The sequence below is a fragment of the Leuciscus leuciscus genome, assembly GCF_965113295.1.
Source record: "Leuciscus leuciscus genome assembly, chromosome: 11".
NCBI lineage: Eukaryota > Metazoa > Chordata > Actinopteri > Cypriniformes > Leuciscidae > Leuciscus > Leuciscus leuciscus.
The window spans coordinates 31,116,390-31,138,202 of NC_138735.1; the positions used below are offsets into that span (position 1 = coordinate 31,116,390).

At 41.8% G+C, this 21,813-nt stretch overlaps 1 long non-coding RNA gene and 1 gene segment (V, D, J or C); one reads left to right on the top strand and one right to left on the bottom strand.

The window, feature by feature from the left end:
- LOC309508960 (immunoglobulin kappa variable 4-1-like) overlaps nucleotides 1-21,813 on the bottom strand; it is a 112,539-nt gene that overhangs the window by 71,255 nt on the left and 19,471 nt on the right.
- On the top strand, nucleotides 16,805-20,404 carry LOC309509848. Its single transcript, XR_014210092.1, has 4 exons — nucleotides 16,805-16,895; nucleotides 16,991-17,036; nucleotides 18,631-18,695; nucleotides 20,283-20,404. It is a non-coding gene; the product is annotated as an uncharacterized lncRNA (long non-coding RNA).

The window sequence follows — 21,813 nt, forward strand, 5'->3', positions numbered from 1 at the left end:
AAGTCCAAAAATATCCAAAACGCGATTAAAATGATCAACTCCATTGGTCTCGATGGATAGTTTGTGTTTAAGCACACTTAATCATGAGAAACATAAACCATTAAACATAAAAACATACACGGAAACTCTTAAAAACAACACACATAGGACGCCGAGTTTTTCCTTCTGCTGGTCGCCGCGTGCGCATGCGCCCCCGTCTCGCCAATGGTGTCGCTGTGTCTAGTTTATATACTGTCTGTGATTTAAACCCTGCTAGTGTCTTCTGCTAGTTAGCGAAGAACTATCTCAACTGTTAAATAACATATTGGAGATTAAAATAATATCAGATTTGTCTAATTTTAAATAAACACAAAAAATAGAGATGAAAAATTAACTTAAGTAAGAAATGTACTTTTGCTATGGTTTAATAAATGTCTATGGATATCTTCCAAAAATTGTTTTATTTTGGCGCAATTTTTTCTCTATATAGTGTTGATATGGCAACTAGAAAATACACCAAGTTTCGTCATCCTAGATTGTGTGGAAGTATTTAAAACAAGTGTGTTACAACTAGCCCCGTGTTACGTTGTGCCCCGCGCTCCCCTATGTCTGGATTACACACACACACACACTCATTTATACTATATAGAACTGACTTTTTTAGCGGTCGTGAAGTAATTACTAAAATCTAAATAAGTATCTACTCAAGAGAGTATGTGATTTCAGCGCTTCTTTCAGCTTTTTCTCCCGATTCAAGAGACTTCATCCTTCGAAGGCCGATTGCGTCACCGCGGTGCAACGAAGTCTGTGTCAATTCAAAGGCTCCTTCAAATGCGTCTTCGTTTCTCGTGAAACAACACTCACGTTTCCCATTTAACACTCAGTCCGACCTTCACGACCTTCGAAGGATCCAGACTCTGAATTGGGACGCAGCCTCTCTGAAGTAGAGCTGCCTCGAGATTTTTCAAGTCGACTAGTAGTTGTTCATTTAAGCGATTAGTCGACTAATCACACATGTATATTTGTTGTGAATTCTCTCCCTTTAAATATTAAGTTGGCTACGTGTGTGACATTTTAAGTTGCGTTGTACGCAAATAACGTAGTACAGCGTTCTCAGCACGTACGGACTCAGTGTAATTGCCTATTCACTTAAGCTACTCCAGTTGAGGGATCATATCACGTGCACACAGTCATGTGCAGTGTTTATGTGCAAGAGAAAGTTTGTGACAAAGTAAGTTTTCCTTCTATGTATATGTCATATGGAGAGACTATGGTCTATTTTATTATGTGTGTTTTTGTGTGTATTGGCACCGTTGTTTTCCTTTTTTCCTTTTTGGTGTTCTTTTGTGATTTGTTTATTGATGCACGTTTTATTTTTGTGACTGTTGACCATGATTTAGAATGTGGGGTAACGCCCCCATATTTTCCGGGGAGTCCGGATCACAGCTGATTAGCAGATGGACAGCTGTTGGTAATTGCCATGTCAAATCACAGACGGTTCAAAAAGGCGAAGGAACTGAAAACAGTGTGTCTGTGATCCCGTGAACTCTGTTGTGCAGCTCTGTTCTCCATATTTTTTATTGCTGGACGGTAGTCGCGATTGTTTTTATTTCACTGCCCCGACTGTTGCATGGATTATTGTCTGCTCGTGTTGAAGCTGAAGTTCTGTTGAGTGACGGTCCTGCTGATAATCCGGTGGCTGCTGGTATCTTCGTCTTTCCTCTGCTGCGCTGGGATTGCTGCCGTTCTCTGCTGCGCTGGGATTGCTGCCGTTCTCTGCTGCGCTGGGATTGCTGCCGTTCTCATCTGCGCTGGACTGCTGCCGCCTCTGCTGCGCTACAGATCGCTGTTGTTCTCCGCTGTGCTGCCCGGAGCTCTGCTTCGTCTGTCTTGGGCTGGTGGTGTTGTGGAGCACTGTCTAACAATACTGGGAATTTGATTCATCTGTTCCCAGTTTATTGGTGAGTGACGCCCTGTGTTAAGTTGTGTGCCTTGCCTCGTCTGAAGTTAAAGGGGTGGTTCGGGATTTTTGACATCGGACCTCATTTTTAAGTCAGCCTGGTTGTTATTCATCAGTGGAGACATTTTTTTTTTTTAAATGATCCAGTCCTTATATTTGGATAGTTAGCCGATGCTAGGCTAGCGCGAGTCAATGGTATATGTTAACCAGCCATTAAAAACCGTTTTACCCACTCCACAGTGCACCAAACGCAAATCAATTATAACACTAGACTATCGATGTATATGTCCGTTGAGAGAATAATGTTAGAAATCAAACTTACCTTTCATCTCAATGATCCCAAAGGAACTAGTTTCTCAGCAGCTGCGGAATTTTACTTTGCTCCGGTTAGTAATGCGGTAAAAAGTAAACACAGAACAGAAGCGCACTGTAATCAGTGTACCAGCGGCAGGTAAATACACTTGCGTCATGTGTGTACCGGCTCACTCGGTTGCCTAGGTAATCAATATCACTCCGCTACTGCTGTAGACAAGGCTTATGATTACAGGGAACAAATTATAACTAATGCAATGTGATGAAAGGTAAGTTTGATTTCTAACATTATTCTCTCAACGGACATATACATCGATAGTCTAGTGTTATAATTGATTTGCGTTTGGTGCACTGTGGAGTGGGTAAAACGGTTTTTAATGGCTGGCTAACATATACCATTGACTCGCGCTAGCCTAGCATCGGCTAACTATCCAAATATAAGGACTGGATAATTAAAAAAAAAAAATGTCTCCACTGATGAATAACAACCAGGCTGACTTAAAAATGAGGTCCGATGTCAAAAATCCCGAACCACCCCTTTAAGATCTGTCTCACCTAAATTGAGGAGTTCTAGTCTGTCTACTGTAGTCATACCACTCTCATAACTATCTATTCACGAATTGCAGTGATGTAATGAGTATTGCACGATTGATAGCTTTTCTAGTGTGGTGTTGTGTTTATGCTGTTTATCTACTGTGGAGATACTGGCGGCTCTTTCTTTTCTGTTTGTGTGAGTGTTGTGTTGATGCGCACGAGTGATTGACAGGTGGCCTGCTGTGTAGACGCCGTTGCTTGGTGCGAGACGGACTTGCGTTTGAGGAAACGCTTATGGACTGTGGGTGCCTAACTACGGACTTCCAGTGGATTTGTGAATGTGTTTTTTTTCCGATGTCCAGCTTTTCCGATGTCCAGCTTTCCTCATCCTCTTTCGGAACAATGAAGTAACGGCTGTAAAACCCTGACTGTCTGCTGGGAGGAGAAACCCCTTCTATAGCTCCTTTTGCAGAAGTGTAAGTACTTCCTGCTCCATAACCAGAGCCTGCTCGGGGTCCACCACTGTGGGGAGGACCTCTAGAAATCTGGGCGGACGAGAACCGAACTGAATTCTGAAACGCTTTTCTATAGTGTGCAGGACCCACTGAGAAATATGTGGCAGTAGTTTCCACGCTGCCAGAAATTCTACTAGGGGAACCAGTCTCTCGAGACTGGCCTCTGGATTTGGTTTAACAGTCACTTTGGTGCCCTGAAGCGGCGAACCGGCAGGGAACAACCGAACTGACCGTTCTACGCCCCTCCTCGGAGGATCGTATGGGGACGCTGACACCTCGGTGCCCTGAACGAAGAACCGGCAGGGAACAACCGAACTGGCAGCGCTGCGACCCTCCTCAGAGAGTCGCACCCCAGAGGGTGCCGAGGAGAAACGATTTCTCAAAACCGTCCCTACCCCGGAGGGGACCACCCTCAGAAGCCTGCAGCCTCGGCGTCAGGGCTTCTTCTTCCATTTTTAGCTATTTTAGAGATAAAACAGTCCTCAGATCTTGCATATCTCTAACTGGCTAGACTGTGACCGCCACCCATGTCCCCCTCGATTGTGGATGAGCCCGAATGGCGAATCTTTGTTTTGCCGCACTCTATGCTGCGAGCAGCTTAAGTATGCTGAGACTGCTCCCGCCCAGCCGTCTCAGGAACATTAGATCGGTGAGGAAGAAACCTCTGGAACGCCGATGAAGAGTTGAAAGCGGAGCGTCCAGAAGAAAATACATATTTTATCTTAATTTTTCTTTACATCAGAAAAACTATATATATATATATATATTAGGGCTGTCAAAGTTAACGCGTTAATAACGGGAGATACACAGTGTTGCCAACTTAGCGACATTGCAGACCCCTTTAGCGAATTATTATTATTTTTATTTTATTTTTTTTTCTTCAACAAAGCGCCCAAACCTTATTTAGTTTCTGAGAATCTACCGGTACCGCCGGTACTGCTCTCTCACCTCTCACGCGCGCACCTCTCGCTCTCTCTCGCTCTCTCTCTCTCTCTCTCTCTCTCTCTCTGCGTCTCGCGCGGAGGAGCAGCGCTTTAATTCAGTTAAGCACAGATATTATGTTGCTTCACTAATTTTACAAGTATAGCCGAAATCAGAGCACAGATATTGTCTTTATCTTATGTGAATTTGATTTTACCAGACGACGGCTCGATTATCAGAATTGTTGTGCAGATTAACTTAACATCTTGGAAGGGAGAGCTGGTTATCTTAATGGGTCGCGTTTCAGTCACCATTTCAAATTCATTCCGTTGTTTGACAACAGAAACAGTAAAATATACCAATGAAAACAGTTTTATTGAGAATTTAGCTTCATCAAAATGGGCACAGAGAGAGACAAACTACAATGTAATAATAAATAATAAATGTACATTTAGCATTTTCAGAAGAGCTGCCCTGTCATGCAAAATCTAAACATGTTTGTGTTAGTAAATTGCTCAGTGCAAAGAAACAGAAGTAATGGTAACCTGGCATTTTTTTGTTCTTTCTACATGTCTGATAGACATGAACAAGTTCTTTGAAAAACATCTATGACCTTTGAAACATGTCTCGTCTTCATGCTCTATATTGACTATGGTTTCAATAATAAACATACATTTGCATAAAGCATCTATATTTATCCATGCCCAGGTTGATTAGAGTATTACAAACTTGAAAATTATTAATTTAAGGTACATTTAGAACAAATAAAAAAATGTGTGATTAAATGCGATTAATCGCGAGTTAACTCATGACAATCATGCGATTAATCGCGATTAAAAATTTTAATCGATTGATAGCCCTAATATATATATATAAATATATCACTCCGTGGCCACCAGCAGGAAACAACCGAACTGGCAGCGCTGCAACCCTCCTCAGAGAGTCGCCACCCAGAGGACGCCGAGGAGAAACGATTCCTCGAAACCGTCCCTCCCCGGTATAGTTTATCTGTTGCGCGACGCAATTCTCGAATAGCGTCAGTGCTGTTACATCCTCACATTCATCCATGTCCTTATATACTTTACCTACCAGTGCTGCCTAATAATATTGATCTATTATTTATGATGGCTGGTGGGTAACGTCGGGGTTATGATGACACCAACACGGGAGAGAGATAGCTCGCAAGCGTCTCTTTAACCCGAGGCACTGTCATACCATGATACTTAATACCCATAACATTACTATAGTAGAAGTTTAGGGATAAAACACATAAACAGAAACCGGTTTATTCCACAATCTCGACACCTCAGTCTGGAGATAGGGAAAAAAAACGGCACTCCCCGACGAGGAGGCTGAGATATAGAGTTTTCCTTATATTTTCACTCTCATATATGTTCGGCTGGCCAGTAATATTTAACTTAGCAACAGCACTATATAAAACCTCCTTTTATAAGCTCCTCTTTATTCAACAGAGTTATGAGCTGACTTATTTATTTATTCATTGAAAACTCATAAACATCTGCCTTATTTTGATATTTTTTCTTTTATTTATTTATTTTTTAAACAAAAACACTAACGATACCAATTCCTCGGAACTGGAAATCGCAGCATGAGTGCCTCATCCCGGGAAGGAGAAACCGCAGAGCGTGCTTCTCCCCGAGATAAGGCACTGGATCGAACAGGTGTTTGTTAGAACCATTTGCGATCCCCAAGATGCGTGTCGACGCCGTGCCTCGGCAGCAGCGGGAGCCGCGCCTCGTGGCGCGCGCACCGAACCGTCCTCCTCGAAGAACGGCCGGCGGGAGCGGAGCGTCCTCACGGACAGCTTCTCGCAATGCTCACAGTCAGCCCCCTCGAGAACTGACTGTTGGCATGCTTCACTCCCAAACAAGCAACACAAAGCTGAAGTGTGTGTCCCCACCCGTGATATAACGTGGGGAGGGAACAACACAACGCTTGCTTGCTCTCTTTTGCCATAATATATATATATATTGCAACTTGACAGACAACAATAAATATGACAAGGACAGAATACACAGATCGCTTGCTGAAGGCACAGAAGCTGTCGCGGTCTGTCTCAGGGGTGCTTTATAGCTTCCTGGTCGATGACGTCACCCGCCTATGACGTCTCGTCTTTCCATTGGACTGATTATACACGTGCTTCACGACGCAATCACGCAGGGCGTTCCCACCGCGTCTCGACGCAGCTCGAGTTCCCTTGAAAGGGAATCACATGTTAGGATGGTCAGATGAAATAACCATGGAGTATTATGAAAATTAAGATCTATTATTGATAAAAGGAGGCAACTAGGGCAAACTGAAATCACTCAGATCTCAAATGTGTCACTGATCTATAAGAGCACAAAATCTCTCTCTGAACTCTATAATTATTAAGAGTGTCAGATTCATTTAGATGGTTTTATTTCAGATGCAAGTGTGACGATGTTATTTCAGATCCTCCTTTGAGCAGCTGCAGTTTCAGTTCAGTCACTGTGACTCTGACTGACGGAGGTTTTTGTACGACTCTTTATCACTGTGTGAACACACCACCACTGTGATAACTCTGACAGTAATAATGTCCAGAATCTTCAGTCTGGACTCCACTGATGGTCAGAGTGAAATCACTATTAGATCCACTGCCACTGAATCTAGATGGAGTTCCTGACTGGAGGCGGTTTACATGATGAATCAGGAGTTTAGGAGCTTCTCCAGGTTTCTGTGAGTACCAGGCTAAACGATCTCCATACCCATCACTGTCCACAGTACTGCTGGTTTTACATTTGATATTCACAGTTCCTCCTGGTTGTTCTGCTGTTATTGAGGGACTCTGAGTGACGGTGATCTGTCCTCTACACTCTGAAACACAACAAGAAGAAAATACACTCAAAACTTTGACAATATACTTGAAGAAATGAATTAATATCAAACTTGTGCTCCACAAACCTTGAGCAAACGCTGTGAGAGTCCAGATGAAGATGATGATGAAGGTCATGTTGATGAAGATTGTTGTGTGTGTCAGTGATGAAGTGTTAAACTCACAGCACTATAAACACTCTCACACACTGAAGATCTGATCAATATGCAAACACACTCCACATCATTTACCTGAAGACAGTCACTCATTAACAGACACAAAACACAATCACTGAAGCGAGAACAGAGTAAAATGAATGTTTTTCATAATATTTGATCTTCTACAAAAGCCAAAATGTTAAAAATGATATAATTCAATTCAGTTCTGAATACATCTATAAGACCAATTTTATATGTATTAATGTGTATATACAGTGGTGGTCAAAATTGATGGCACCCCTGATAAATATGATAAAAAATGGCTGAAAAAAATAAATCTGCATTGTTTATCCTTCTGATCTTTCATTCAAAAAATTCACAAAAATCTAACCTTTCATTGAAGTAAAATAATTGAAAGTGGGGGTAAATCACATTATAAAATAAATGTTTTTCTCCAAAACACGCTGGCCATAATTGTTGGCACCCTGTTATTAAATACTTTTTGCAATCTCCTTTTGCCAAGATAACAGATCTGAGTCTTCTCCTATAATGACTGATGAGTTTGGAGAACACCTGACAAGAGATCAGAGACCATTCCTCCATACAGAATCTCTCCAGATCCTTCAGATTCACAAGTTCATGTTGGTGCTTCTTCTCTTCAGTTCACTCCACTCATCAGGTCAGGGAACTGGGACGGTCATGGCAGAAGCTTCATTTTGTGCTCAGTTACCCATTTTTGTGTTGATTTTGATGTTTGTTTTGGACCGTTGTCCTGATGGAAGATCCAACCACGGCCCATTATAAGATTTCTAGCAGAGGCCGTCAGGTTTTGATTTTTTATCTGTTTGTATTTGCTAGAATCCATAATACCATCCCAGCTAGCAGGGAACGTTCTCAGAACTTTCGCTAACATTCCCTACAAGTTTGGTTAATGTTCTAAAGAAAACATTTGAATGTAATGTTTACCGAACATTTTAAGGATGTTTTCTCATTTAAAAATGTTTTCCTATAACGTTATATGAAAACTAAGATATAACATTTTAACTGCAACATTCAAAAGATGTTTTGGGAATGTTTCTGAAGTAACAAGTTGTACTATGATCTCAAAATATCATTGTCCCTATGTTTCATTATAAGAAAAGAAAAACGTTCTCTCTGTCACGTTAGGAAAACGTTTTGAGGATATCATTGAGAGATGAGATGTTTAATGTTCTTTATAAAACGTTCTTCTAATGTTACCAGTTAACAAAATTATAACATTTTATTTGCAACATTTTGAGAATATTTTGGGAATGTTGTTAAAGTTAAAGTTTGTACAATGATCTCAAAATAACGTTGTCTTAATGTTTCATCATAACAAAAGAAGAACGTTCTCTCTGTCACGTTAGGAAAATGTTTTGAGGATATCATTGAGAAATTAGATGTTTATTGTTCTTTATAAAACGTTCTTTTAATGTGACAAGTTAACTAAATTAAAACATTTTACTTGCAACATTTTGAGCATATTTTGGGAATGTTGTTAAAGTTAATGTTTGTACAATGATCTCAAAATAACATTGTCCCAATGTTTCATTATAACAAAAGAAGAACATTCTACTTGCAACATTTTGAGGATATTTTGGGAATGTTGTTAAAGTTAAAGTTTGTACAATGATCTCAATATAACATTGTCCCAATGTTTCTTTATAACAAAAGAAGAACATTCTACTTGCAACATTTTGAGCATATTTTGGGAATGTTGCTAAAGTTAAAGTTGTACAATGATCTCAATATAACATTTTACTTGCAACATTTTGAGGATGTTTTGAGGATGTTGTTGAGATAACAGATTATATAATGTTCTCAGTAAAACATTGGCACAATGTTCCATAATAACAGAGGAGGAACATTATCAAATCAACGTTCGTAAAATGTTTTGTGGATATCACTGAGACCTGAGATGATGAGTGTTTTTAAAAAACATTCTTGTAATGTGACGTGTTAACAAAACTAGAACATTTTAAATGTAACATTTAGCAATCAAACTACACAATTATTGTTAAATTGAGCTTGCTGGTCAGACAGCCGGCCAACAGGGTTCACAATGGAACATATGGTGTGTTTAAGTCCTCCTGGGAAGTTTGTATTTATGAGGTTTTACAATTTTGTTTAATGTTTTAAATTAATGAAGCCACTGTAAACTTTCGGGGTTAAAGAAAATCCTGAGCTTCCTACTCATATTCTCATCATTGTGGTGGCGTTCAACTTGTAAATACGATCTTTATGACATGACTTGAATGCACCAATAGCTCTAGCTTAATTAGGGACAATCCATACAAACACTCTTTGCTAAAATACATTACAGACTGTCACAGTGAGAAGTTATTCGTCCTGTATCAACGCTAAAGGCCTAACCACTGCAGTCAACACCTTGGAGTATCCATGCTGTTAAATAAAAGTCTGTAGACAAGGGTTAGGGTTAGAGTTAGGGTTAACCTTAACTCTTAATTTCTAACCCAGACCCGGTTTCACAGAGTTTAGATTAAGCCAGGATAAGGCCTTAGTGCATTTAATTCGCTTTTAAAAATGTGCCTTAGAAAAAAGAAAAAAGTAACATTACTGGTGTGCATCTTGAGACAAAACAATGGCACTGACATATTTTAAGATATGTCAGTGCAAGTTGCTTTCAGGTAAAACAGCTCAAACGTGCATTTTAGTCTGGGACTACAGGCTTAAACCTTGCCTGTGAAACCCGGGGTATATGTTGCAACTTGTATAGAATTATGCCAATGTTAGCAAAGTGTTGTGTTGGACCGAGGATTAACTCTAAACCAACAGGTTGTGTAACTGTGCCACACAGGGTGAAAAGCAAGTTGACATTATTAGGCATAAGAGTGTTTCTAAAGGAAAGGTCAATATTTTTTTTTAAAGTGCAAAAGGATCATTATGGGTCACATGAATGTAACTCTAATGTTACCATGATACCAATACATTAGTTTTTCATGTAGGTAGGTATACAGAATTGTATATGAATAGCCTACATATGCAATGTTTGCTCTGTTTAATATATAATATGTTTGCTCTTTTAAACTGCTGTTTGGCAGAGCAGTGGTAAATATATGTTGTTATATATGTTATATATTATTTATGTTATTTATTATTATTATTATTTATATGTTATTGTAATTTTTTTTTTTTTATCATGCACTGCAATGAAGACACCATTTAACCAATTGATTAAATATAACAGCCAGCTTACAAATACAACTAAATAAATAGCACGTGCACATTTTTTTCATATTCTTTCTTTTAAAACATGTAATCTTTTCCTGTAATTGCAATGTTACCACATTATTGGCTGTCTCTTCGAGTTGTTTTGAGCATGATTGGTTATTCAGACTGTCATCCAGGAATCTGGCCAATGGCAGCTATGCCCCCCTTTTACTGGTCAAGTTTGAATATTCGTCTGTTAGAGTGAGTGTGTGTGTGTGTGTGTGTGTGTGTGTGTGTGTGTGTGTGTGTGTGTGTGTGTGTGTGTGTGTGTGTGTGTTGCTGCTGCTGCTGCTGCTGCTCGGCATCTTCAGTACTAGCCTCCTTCGGTTCTGTGGCTTTTACATTGTTTAAAACATGGATTATTTTGCATCGTACTGTTACATTTTTATTTTGAGCGAGTTGCGGGATGTAAATGGACAACGAATTTTAACAACGTACGTGTAACGGACATATTGCAATCTGCGGAAGGTAAATAACTATTTTATATAAAAATACATTCTGCTACATCAAAATATATTGTGTTAAATTGAGAAGCTAATTTTAAATGCGGTTAGAGCAATATCGATATTATGTCAATGTTTCAGGCTGCATGTGTAAATATTGTCAGCTAACTTAAGTTAGTTTTTGATAAAAAAAATAAACCTCAGCATAGTCTGAGCTTTACAATGAGTGAACTGAGAACATTGTGTCTTTATACAGAGAGGAACTCGAACCACACTATGAAAACGTACTCGGTTACTAACGTAACCTCGGTTCTCTCTAGAAGAGGGAACGAGTACTTGCGTAAGTATCTTACGCTAGGGGAAAACCTCTTTTCCTCGAGATATTGAAGCCAAAAATTATCCTTAATTTTGCAATAATGTAAAACGCATTGCAGCAGCATGCAGACATGGGCGAGACAGCTCGCGCGCCCATAGGCTGCTCTGCGGCAACTGCACCAGCCTATCGACAGAGGCCCCTCATGACGTCAGGACCAATGAGGGTGCTTCGCGCCCATTACGTCATGTCCCGCCGAAAGCGGGTGGGGCTAGGGCTATAAATACGGCCCAGAGAGGCTGGTTTGGTCAGTTTTTCATCGCAGAAGCGAATCAGAACATGACGCATGCACGGCAAGATACGCAAGTACTCGTTCCCTCTTCTAGAGAGAACCGAGGTTACGTTAGTAACCGCGTACGTTCTCTTACGAGAGGTTCTCTCGTACTTGCGTAAGTATCTTACGCTAGGGGAACACAGTGTAAAACGCCGTGCGTGCTTGAGACATAACACTAAAGTCCCAAGGGCAGGTGCCCGGGGCTCATATAGTGCCTAATCACAAGGGACTCACAGAGAATCCGGGAAGAGGGGCTAGAATAGCATCATTCCTGTAATATAGAGCTCTGATAAGAGCATATTATATCAAGTGTTCCACACAGTCAGGGCGAACACGGCCTGGACTGATAAATATGGGGGACTTACGCACTGCCCATAGAAGTATACATACGATCAGTGATCGACGCTCTAGCGGTTTCAGCATCCTGAGCCGATAGGATCGGGCGGGCAATACTGAAAATTTAAACCGAGAGCAACCTAGCTTGCAAAGCGGGAACCTCAAGGTTATAGAACCTTATAAATGTAGACGGGGAGGCCCAGCCTGCCGCCATACAGATATCTTGCAAGGCAATCCCACTGGACCAAGCCCACGACGAGGCCATGCCTCTTGTGGAGTGCGCTTTGACACCTATCGGGCATTGCAGGCCCTTGGATGTGTAAGCTAGCGCTATAGCATCAACTACCCATCTGGATAGACTCTGTTTTGACGCAGCTAGTCCCTTAGAACGTCCGCTGAACAAAACGAAGAGCTGCTCCGTCTGTCTGAAAACAGATGAGTGAGACACATAGGCTCTTAACGCCCTGACCGGGCAAAGGAAGCCTGCGTCCCCTTCCTCTTCAGATACCGGCAGGGCCGACAGGGAGATAACCTGTGCCCTAAACGGTGTGTTGAGGGATTTAGGAACATATTCGTGCTTTGGTTTGAGTATGACTCTCGAGTCATTAGGCCCAAACTCCATACACGTCGCGCTCACTGAGAGCGCTTGCAAATCCCCTATGCGCTTCACTGAAGCGAGAGCCAGAAGAAACACTGTTTAGAAAGACAAGAGTTTCAGGTCTATTGACTGTATTGGCTCGAATGGGGCACCTTTCATGGCTTCCAGAACCGTGGAAAGGTCCCAAACGGGAACTGAGGGTGGTCTGGGAGGGTTCAGCCTCTTAGCTCCTCTAAGGAAGCGAATGACCAGATCGTTCCTTCCTAATGACTGGCCAAGCGGTGGTTCAGCGAACGCTGCTATGGCCGCCATATAAACTTTGAGCGTGGATGGGGTTCTGCCCTTATCCAGAAGCTCTTGTAAAAAGGAGAGAACCTCCGGCACCCCACAGCATGAGGGTGAAGTGCCACTCGCTGTACACCAGCTAGTGAACACAGACCATTTTGAGGAATAGAGCCGCCTCGTAGATGGAGCTCTAGCCTGCGTGATCGTGTTTAACACTCCCGCTCGGAGGTTAATGGGTACCCGTTGATGGCCCACACATGTAGGGACCAAAGCTCCGGGCGAGGATGCCAGATCGAGCCGTTCGCCTGTGAGAGGAGATCCCTCCTCACCGGTATCGGCCACGGAGCGGTACTCGTCAGCTGCATCAGGACTGGAAACCAGACTTGGTTTGTCCAAAATGGGGCGACGAGTAGCACTGGGCATCCGCTCTCCCTGATTCGCTCTAACACCTGGGGTAGGAGTGTGACAGGGGGAAACGCATAGAGCGGGCAGCGGGGCCAGACGTGAGCCAGCGCATCCCTGCTCTTGGAGAAGAATTCCTGACAATGAGCGTTCTCTTGAGACGCAAATACGTCTATTTCCGCTCTACCAAATGTCCTCCATAGCATTTTGACTGTCTGTGGATGTAAAGACCATTCTCCTGTCGGCAGATTGTTTCTGGACAGTCTGTCTGGTCCCACATTCAGATGGCCGGGCACATGCGCTGCCCTGAGCGAGCGCAGATTGTGCTGAGCCCAGACCAGGAGGCGTTCCGTCAGCCTGTGAAGGATTCTGGATTTGATACCTCCTTGGTGATTTATATAAGCCACCACTGACATGTTGTCCGAACGGACCAAGACGTGGTGTCTTTTTATCTGGGGACAAAAACGCCTCAGCGCGTTGTCGACTGCCATCATTTCCAGGCAGTTTATATGCAGAAGCTTTTCCCATTCCGACCACTGGCCGAATAACGGTCTGCCCTCGAGCAGCGCTCCCCATCCCGAGGTTGAGGCGTCCGTAGACACCACCTTCACACTCGAGGAAGTCCCCAGGCTTACACCTGACCGGTAAAAGTCGGTCACTGTCCAAGGTTTCAGAGCTGCGACGCATTTCTGATCGACCTTGAGGCGCGCGAGACCGGAGGTCCAAGGAGGTTTCAACCAATACTGCAGCGGGTGCATGCGAAGCAGACCCAGCTGAAGCACTGAGGATGCTGAAGCCATGAGACCCAGCATCGTTTGAAACTTTTTGAACGGGACTAAAAGCGCTGTGGCGAAAAATCTCTGTCATGCGCTGAATACCTAGTCTGCGCTGCGGCGACAGCTGTGCTGTCATAGACAGCGAGTCCAGATCTGTGCCCAGAAAGGATATTTTCTGACTGGGAGACAGTGAACTCTTTGCCCAATTGACTGTGAGACCTAAATTCTCGAGGTGATCGAGTAATATGGTCCTGTGTTCTATGAGCTCCGACTGTGATCGAGCTAGAACCAGCCAATCGTCCAAATAATTCAGCACTCGTATGCCTCGGAGCCTGAGGGGTGCGAGCGCTGCATCCGTGCACATCGTGAATACACGAGGTGCCAGGGATAGGCCAAATGGCAGGACTGTGTACTGATATGCCTGGCCCTCGAAAGGCGAATCTCAAAAATCGCCTGTGACGTGACGCTATTTGTATTTGAAAATAAGCGTCTTTCAGATCTATCGACATGAACCAGTCCCCTTGGCAAATTTGCGAGAGGATTTTCTTGGTCGTGAGCATTCTGAACCGTCGTTTCAGAAGTGCTTTGTTTAGTCGTCTTAGATCTAAAAAAGGGTCTGAGACCCCCGTCTTTTTTTTTTTTTTTTTTTTGGGTACCAGAAAATATCTGCTGTACATGCCCCCTTCGCTCTGAGCTTGTGATAGGGGTTCTATAGCCCCTTTGCTCAGTAACTTCGCTATTTCGGCCCGAAGTAGGTGTGCTACTTCCTTTTTCACCGTAGTATCGATTCGCGCCGCTTTGCGTTGCGGGCGTCGACCGAACTGTAGCGAATAGCCTCTTTCTATAATGTCTAGCACCCACTTCGAAACCCCAGGTAGCCTTGCCCATGCGTTTGCACGAATGGCTAGGGGTTGAATGCGAAGCGCGCTCTGGTCGCTCAGCGACAGAGGGGCTTCAGTGTGCTGCAACATAAGCGTCGCGCTTATGACTTTTGAGGCAGGGGGCGCGCTGATAACAGCGGGCAGATTGCCCGCGCTCGACTCCTCTGCGGTGGTCAACCGAGAGGGGGAGGGCTGGGCGAGTCCCGTAAGACCTGTCATGTCTATGTGTGAATGTGGGCGCGGGATAGCGGGCACATTTACAACACTGAGAGCATTGTCTGCCTGAGCAGAGCGAATGCATGTTGGTTTCGTTTTACAGAAACCTTGAGACATGCAGAACGTAGTGTTTGTGGGTACTGGGCAGTGGGCACATTTACCACATTTAATGCGCAATCGATCTGGGTCGATTTCATGTGCGCGAGCCCTGTGCGACGGGCTGTGTTTCTGTGTAGGAATGAGCACTGGGCAGGCAGTGGGCATTTTGTCTACACTCATAACACCATCGGCCGTGGCCGGAACACCAGAGAATACACTCTATGGGATTTATCTGGGTAGCCGTAAAGCGGCGTTTGTGTGCAGGCAAGCGGGCTGTGTCGCCGACTTGTTTACTGCAGAATACACTGGAACAGTCGCATTTACTGGAACTGAACGAGCGAGAAGTTGCCATAGAAACAGAGAGCGTCAACATGCTGGCTTTTGTTTGCAGGCATGCGTGCCTTACAACAGGCTCGCTCACTGCAGTATGACATTTCCAGTCGCCCGAACTTCAGAGGGGAATGAGAAATAGAATTCGGCCCGGCCGCAGCGGGACATTAACACTATTTTCTCCTTTCGCCAGTGGCGCACGGGAACCATAGAAACGGTGTTTGGGTGCAGGCGAGCGGGTTGTACAACGCGCTCGTTGGCTGCAAAATGCACATCTGCAGTCGCATTTCAGGGAACTGACAGAGCGAAGCATTGGAGGCATAATTAATCTGCCGTTAGACCGAGATTCGAACACCGGTCTCTCGTGTGAAAAAACAAAGATTCCGCCACTGAGCCACAGGGGGGGAAAACAAAGGCTTTTAGATGCACGAGCATATAACAGCGTCAACATGTTTTCTTCTGATTGACGCGTGAATGGGGCGCAGAGGCAGGGTAGCTTTCTTGTACGTAAAGAAAAACTAACCCCAACCGTCCGCTTCCAGCCTCCCCTGTGAACGGCGCATTTTGCGCGGCTCGAACAGAGGGAGAGAGAAAGCTAGCCCCGTGACCGTCCGCTCCTGACATCCCCTGTGAACGGCGCGGTTTGCGCGGCTTGAACAGAGGGAGAGCAGGTATCATCCTCCAAGCAGACAAGGCAAGCGGGCGCACCGGCGAGTTTTGCGGGTTGGGGGGGGAAAGGGGCGTCTTGAAAAAGATGCCCGGCTCTTTTAGTGCAATGAGAGTGTGTGTCGCGGCGGCGAACACACACACATACACAAAACACAGTAACAGAGAAAAGGATATGTACGCCGGAAAGCGTCAGCAGGAACGGCGACTGAAGGCGGCGAGTTGTCGACCGGCAGCTTCAGATGCAGATAAATCCCGCTGGGTGCTTGAGTCAGACGGCGCGGCTTCCTCTCAGGATCCAGCGATGCGTGAGCCCGCTGAAGAGATGAAAAACTGACCAAACCAGCCTCTCTGGGCCGTATTTATAGCCCTAGCCCCACCCGCTTTCGGCGGGACATGACGTAATGGGCGCGAAGCACCCTCATTGGTCCTGACGTCATGAGGGGCCTCTGTCGATAGGCTGGTGCAGTTGCCGCAGAGCAGCCTATGGGCGCGCGAGCTGTCTCGCCCATGTCTGCATGCTGCTGCAATGCGTTTTACATTATTGCAAAATTAAGGATAATTTTTGGCTTCAATATCTCGAGGAAAAGAGGTTTTCCCCTAGCGTAAGATACTTACGCAAGTACGAGAGAACCTCTCGTAAGAGAACTAGACTTTTGAATATTGTTGATCGCGGGATATCGGCCAACCGTCAAAATGATGAGTCATCATCATAATATGTTTTTGAGCTGGTGAGTAAAATTTTGCAAGCTTTTGCAAATGTCTCTTTTAGTAAGTAAATACAAATAGCTAATATTGCTGTATGTGTGTGTTTCCCATTATCCAGGAATTTTGGGAATAAATATTATCCAGCCACACGATCTTCAGTTGCGGTGAGTATTGTCTAGTAAAATACATGTGAAATAGAGGCAGAACCTATTTTTTTTACAGTCTATGGGCAGAACATGTAAACTCTGCTCAAAGGCACACTGGTCCAAACCCTCCAGACAATATTTTACCTGTCTTCTTGATATGAGTTTACGGGCCTAGCTGACCCAAACATAAATGTCCTTTCAAAATGAAATTATTTTCAAACCTGTATGACTTACTTCTGTGAAACACAAGAATGTTGGGAATAAAACAACATTGGAACCCATTTTATGGAAAAAAACAAAACTGTGAAGTCATTTCTCAAGATATCTTAAATTATCATAAATTATAAATTCATACAGTTTTGGAACAACATGGAGTACCAGTAAATAACGATAGAGAGTCTATTTTTTGGAGGAGCTGTTCTTTTTAGGACATGTTCCCAGGGTCCTTTGCTAAATTAACTATGGTTTTTATTATAGTAAAGTGTAGAAACAATGTTTTTATGGTGGATTGATTACAATAATTTATTACCATTTAGTTAGTGTAGCAAAACCATGGTTAATGTTAGTAAGGGTTCTCCAGATTTATATAGCCTAACACTTAAGGAAAACATAAAAAATGGTCCTATGTCACCCAGATCAATAGTCTGTTAACACACATTAACATTGTCCCAATGTTTCATGACAACAAAAGAAGAACATTCTACTTGCAACATTTTGAGCACATTTTGGGAATGTTGCTAAAGTTAAAGTTGTACAATGATCTCAATATAACATTGTCCCAATGTTTCATGATAACAAAAGAAGAACATTCTACTTGCAACATTTTGAGCATATTTTGGGAATGTTGCTAAAGTTAAAGTTGTACAATGATCTCAATATAACATTGTCCCAATGTTTCATAAAAACAAAAGAAGAATGTTCTCTCTGTCACATTAGAAAAATGTTTTGAGGATATCATTGAGAGATGAGATGTTGAATGTTCTTTATAAAACGTTCTTCTAATGTGACGAGTTAACACAATTAGAACATTTTACTTGCAACATTTTGAAAAAAATAAAAATAAACCTCAGCATAGGAGCTTTACAATGAGGGAACTGAGAACATTGTGTCTTTATACATAAATGTCCTTTCAAAATGAAATTATTTTCAAACCTGTATGACTTACTTCTGTGAAACACAAGAATGTTGGGAATAAAACAACATTGGAACCCATTTTATGGAAAAAAACAAAACAGTGAAGTCATTTCTCAAGATATCTTAATTAAGGTTATACAAAATAAATTCATACAGTTTTGGAACAACATGGAGTACCAGTAACGAGAGAACTCTATTTTTTGGATGAGCTGTTCTTTTTAGGACATGTTCCCAGGGTCCTTTGCTAAATTAGTCATGGTTTTTATTATAGTAAACTGTAGAAACAATGTTTTTATGGTGGATTGATTACAATAATTTATTACCATTTAGTTAGTGTAGCAAAACCATGGTTAATGTTAGTAAGGGTTCTCCAGATTTATATAGCCTAACACTTAAGGAAAACATAAAAAATGGTCCTATGTCACCCAGATCAATAGTCTGTTAACACACATTAACACACTTTTTAAATTTTCTTAAGATCAAGCATTGGACCAATGTTTACGGAGCAGAACAGGCACCAACAGAGAAACAAGTCCATCACTAGTAAGTATCCACTGCATTTTATAAAACCGAAATCAATTTTAAAGGCACAATGCACTCCAAAATAAAAATTATCTCTTTTTTTCTCCCTCATGCCAGATTTATATCTGTCCCAGTCAGATTTATATCTGACTTTCTTTCCACAGAGATCTTTAGAAAAATTATCATTAAAGAGAATCATATAAAGAGAAATGTGGGAGGAGCTTGAATTTATTGCCTAGCCCTGTTTGTTTGAACCGCGAGAGCCGTCAAAGCTTATGCTACTCCTACGTCATACATCGACAAGAGCCTTTTATAGTCTACACGTCGGACGCAAGCAACTTGCAGTTTTGCCCCCACCAACAACGCATAGTATTGCATACAACGGTGCGTCGCATATCAAAAACTGGGACGACACATTTTGCTACGCATAGACGCATAATGGCGGCCGAAGCGTAGCCTTGCAGGCGCATATGCGTATCGATGTGTTGACTCTATAACTCTTTGGGCGTAATTTGACTTGCATATGGCTGTCTGCTGGAAGCTAGTTATTTAAGTCGATAAAGTTATAAATATGGTAGGGCTGGGGGAATTAACACGTTAATCTTCGCGATTAATTTGAGATGCTTAACGAGTTAAAAAAAATTACGCAATTAACGCAGCACTTTTTTGCCTCGTTTTAATGACTTCCTGTTGCGGAAAAGGCTGCAAAATATGTCGTCCCGCCCCTCCGTGTTCGGCAATCAGGTTTTATTCTCGCGCAGCTTTCATGAACAGGTCTTTTCCGCGCCGCGCTCTCCATTCCGTGTGTGTGTGTCGGCGCACTGACACACACACACACAACACTGAGCAAACATTGAGCTCTTTGCTCAATGTTCTGCTCTGTGTTTGCGCTGCGCGTTCTGCTCTGTCGTTAACGGCCCAAACGCTCCAATCATGTACCGATCATGCACTGGAAAAGCAAAGTCAAATAACGTGAAATTTCTCAGTAGTAGACTTCTGTGAAATAGCCCTACTGAGCTGGTATAGTCATGCTGGCAACAATGGTAAAATTACCTGCTCTGATGCTCTTGTAATAATAGCTTTGTAGGACTATGTTTTATTTTGATAATTAGTAAAAAAAAAAAATATATAATAATAAATTGTTAAATTGATTATGTTGATTGATTATTGAAAATAATAATATATTGATATATTGATGTTTAATATTATTTGAATACAGGGCTATTTTCTGTTTCTTTTTTCCTTTTTGTTGTTTAATGAGGTTATTCTAAGTTTAAATATTGATGATTACAAGCTTGGGGGAAATGCAATTAATTGCATTTAATTACAGCAAATTGTGTAAATAATCAGTTACTTTTTTTAATCGATTCCCAGCCCTAAAATATAAAATATGGATATGTTTCTTACACGAACGCATCACTTCGCTTCACCTTTCACCTTTATTAACCTCCCAGAGCCGTGTGGAGTACTTTTATCATGGATGGATGCATTTTTATGGACTTGTCAAAAAAATCCCACAGGGAGCTACAGAATAAGAAATCTTTGAAGTCCACTTTTTTACTGTCTGTTTCCATCAGTAAAATTACAGTTTTTTTTTTTTTTTCTCAGAATTGTGAGGCAGGAACACACAATTGCAAGAAAATATCAGAATTGTGAGCTGTCTTTTTTACTCCCCTCAGAATTCACCCTTCGAGGGAGTTTGATTGACAGGTATTTATTTTTTACATTTTTATTTTACAAAAAAAAAAAAATTTCTACAAAAATTACACAAATTAAATGTTGAGACTTTGTTATCAAAAGTAACCTGCTCTGTCTTGTCTCGGCGTTTAAACGTTTCAGCGTTTTTTCTGTGATCCGCAATGTATTTTTCATTGCGTGAAACATGATGTGTGGCGTGAGAGCGCCATGACTTGTTGGACATAGCGACAGTAACTAAAGGGGGCGGGTCTTTGCAAATTGCATTAACCATGGCTGCCTGTTAATTATCACTGGACTACTTCGCTCTGGCATCTCCCAAAAGTTTTTTTTGTTTGTTTTCTTGATTCCATTTTAATGGTTTAATTAAATTGCTATAACCAATTATTTAAAATGTAATGATTTAAGCAAAACGTTCTTCAAAGGTTAAACCAAACTTTTATTTGACGGATTGCCGTGTAGACCTTTGAGTCTCTCTGTGTTTTATGATATGATGATAGTTTTTCTCAAATGAAGCTAAAATGCTGCTGAAGTGACTCTCAGAGCGGCTGTATTGATGAAGTGCATTAATGTTCTCATATAGAAAAGACAGCAAAAAAAAAAAAAAACGCCAGAATTGCTTTTTTTTCTCAGGTTTTACTAATTTATCCTGTGATTCTGACTTTCAAATGGCCAATTGCGAGTTTATATCTCGCACTTCTGAGAAAAAAAAGTTTGAATTATTGTGAGTCGCAATTACCTTTTTTAAAAATTGTATTCCATGGCGGAAACAAGCTTTCATATGCACAGACAGTAGCTCACGTTTAACGTGCAGATTGTGCGCACACAGAAACCTACTGGAGCACAAAAAGTTAGTGTCAACACTGTCCTGTGATTTCTCAATAAGAAACAGAAGTTATAGCATATATTTCTTTCTGCTTTTGAAGTAACTAAAACTTACAGCTTAGCTAATAGCAAAGAGACGATTCACAGGTATGATTAAATCACACTAGAAATTGTTCTATCGCCAATGCATTCAAATGCAGTGCTACTTTATCTGTATCTGATTTAAAACAAGCAGAAATCTGTAAGAAATGTAGCCTAATAATCCATAGACAATATAACTGATGAAAATGAGCTGTTACGTCAGAGCAAAAGCATCGTGGGCAGTGCTGTGACATGCTGCAGCTGTGCTCAAGGCGACCTGAGTTCGAGGTTCACACTTTATCAAGCCAAGTTTGTAGTTTGTTCACATAATTTAGCCTCTAGTTGTGTTATTAACATGTATATAATGGATTAAGTATATGTTTTAAATTACAGAAACAAAATAGATACTCATAAGGTATCATATTTATACTTTTAAATAAACTAATCTAATTAATTTCTGATTAATAATTAGGCTGGCTAATTTTGAAAGTTTTCAAAGTCAATATTGCTTGTGATCTTAATATGTATTTGTATTATT